This window comes from Carassius auratus, unplaced genomic scaffold, assembly GCF_003368295.1.
Source record: "Carassius auratus strain Wakin unplaced genomic scaffold, ASM336829v1 scaf_tig00005328, whole genome shotgun sequence".
Classification (NCBI taxonomy): domain Eukaryota; kingdom Metazoa; phylum Chordata; class Actinopteri; order Cypriniformes; family Cyprinidae; genus Carassius; species Carassius auratus.
The window spans coordinates 346,274-348,428 of NW_020523650.1; the positions used below are offsets into that span (position 1 = coordinate 346,274).

General features: G+C 36.7%; 1 long non-coding RNA gene across 1 annotated transcript; it reads left to right on the forward strand.

The window, feature by feature from the left end:
- On the forward strand, positions 1-1,322 carry LOC113070839 (uncharacterized). The gene is made up of 3 exons (XR_003279997.1): positions 1-91; positions 186-274; positions 402-1,322. It is a non-coding gene; the product is annotated as an uncharacterized LOC113070839 (long non-coding RNA).
- Positions 1,323-2,155: the final 833 nt, after the last annotated feature.

The window sequence follows — 2,155 nt, forward strand, 5'->3', positions numbered from 1 at the left end:
ATTCCTATGAAAAAGCCAGAATAAAGCTGTTGAAGTTTTGTAAAGGCAACAGTTTGGAGTCTACAGATGAGGACAGTGTACGGAAAAGAGTGTATGTTTCCTCTGTTCTCTGTTCTCCTTTTATAGCCTACTGCTTCTATGCACTGCGCTTTTAAAAAATTGATTACTCTTAATGTGTCCAACAGACCATCATCAAAATATGTAAATGGATTTACATCTAATACAGCCTCAGGAAGACCTCCAGTGCAGGCCTCAACAAGCTGGCTCCACACAGGTACAGACGAAAACATACAGTGGTCATTGCATAATTTCCCAACATAGCTGGTCACCACAGATTCCTTTTTTGTTTGGCAATGTATTATACATTGTACGGATTCTGTCTCTTACTGTTCCATATGCAGAGACAATGGAAAGACCAAAAAAAAAAAAAACTTCTGCAGTAATGGAGCCAAAAGACTGAAATTGCCAGCCATACCACCATTTGCACCATCAGCATCTGCTGTGACAGTCCCTGAACCAAGACAAGATGGTACGTAGAATTATTCCAAACCTTTTACAATAGGAGTTTTTAGTGTGACGGATGTTAATAAGGGTGTGCACTCACAATGTATATTAATGTATTTCACTAATGATCCCTCCTTTCAATTTTCATGTATTTATTTTGTATTTGCCGTTCACGAAAATGTGATAATTTAGGTTTGTCCTTTATTTGAGTCATTTTTGGGAAAAGAGTTTTATATTGATTTTACGTTGTGATGTCATATCTGTTCAGCCCGCGCTGCGTCCTCAGACCGCGCTGAGCTCGCTGAGGAGAGGTAAGCAGTTAGCGGTGCTCCGCCAATATAAAGTTGTAAAAGTTACCAGAATTGTTAATAAGTACTTAATATGCTAAAATATTATTGTTAAGAGTGTTACAAACGTACTGAAAATTGTTTTATGTGTGGATGGATGACATCTAATGGTTTATCATTGAGTACAGCGGTTTGAGTATGTATGTGCGTCAGTAGGACACAGTGATTTTAGTGAATCAATTAACTGGTGTTGTATCTGTCCAGGTGGAAAAATCACAGAACGAAAACCTTTCTCATTGTTGTACTCTCTCTGCTCCATCCAGCACCTGCATGCTTCATTTCAATAAACCCTCCATCAGCAGCAGTTCCTGTGATCCGTGTCTTCATTTATAACACAACGCAGATCGAAACCGTGCCATAGACAGGCCGGTTACATTAGTAATTTCCTTTTTAGTCTCTAACATGGATTAGAAACTGTTCAAGGAACAAAATAAAATGTATGTAACCAAAAATGATAATAAAACCAACTTCGCCTGGCTAAGTTGTACTATTTTCAAATGATAAATCTTTTAAGCCCTGCTTTTAAAAATTAGCCTTAATGTCAATGAGCTTTGATTTACAACCACAATAAAAATTAAAGCTGCAAGCAGCGATGATCGGGCCCTCGCACCCGGGCTCACCGCCAGCAAGCGGCTTTAGTAAAAAAAGCGAACGGTGAGAAATATGCATTTAAAGTCGTAAATATAAGTGGGATATGTCAGTAATTTATATGTGCCAATCTTCTTTTTGCCAGCAGGTGGCACTATCATTATAATGGAATATTTTCCTTCAGATGTGTTCAGGCCAAGACTCTTATCGAACATTTGAAGTTTGGGGAAGATCTAATATTTTGTGCCTGAGTTACAACAACTTCTCTTCCTATGGCGAGACATCAATTTTGTCATGGCGCCATGGACACGACCTTTAACAAAAACTCAAGATAGACTGACCACAAAAAAGACATTAATGTCAAAAAATTTCTAGGAGTAGTTTGTCGCAGCGTAAAATATGTCACTTCCTGTTGCCAATAGGGGGCACTATATATCTTTGTTCTGTCGTTTCATCTGCTCACTGCATTTGTTAACTGTGTCTTACAAGTGGTTTTTAAAAGTAAAAAGTCTCTTTCAATATAAGTGTTTATATAAATGTTAATTAAAGCTTAGTTAAAATATTTCAACTGGGGACATTATGTAAAATGCAAAATAAAAACAAAATTCCAAATCTTGTAAAATCATATTTAGCTGAAAAAAAAAACACATAGACAACATATCAAATGTTGAAAATGTCAAATTTTACTATTTTATGGGAATTGTAAGCACATTTTG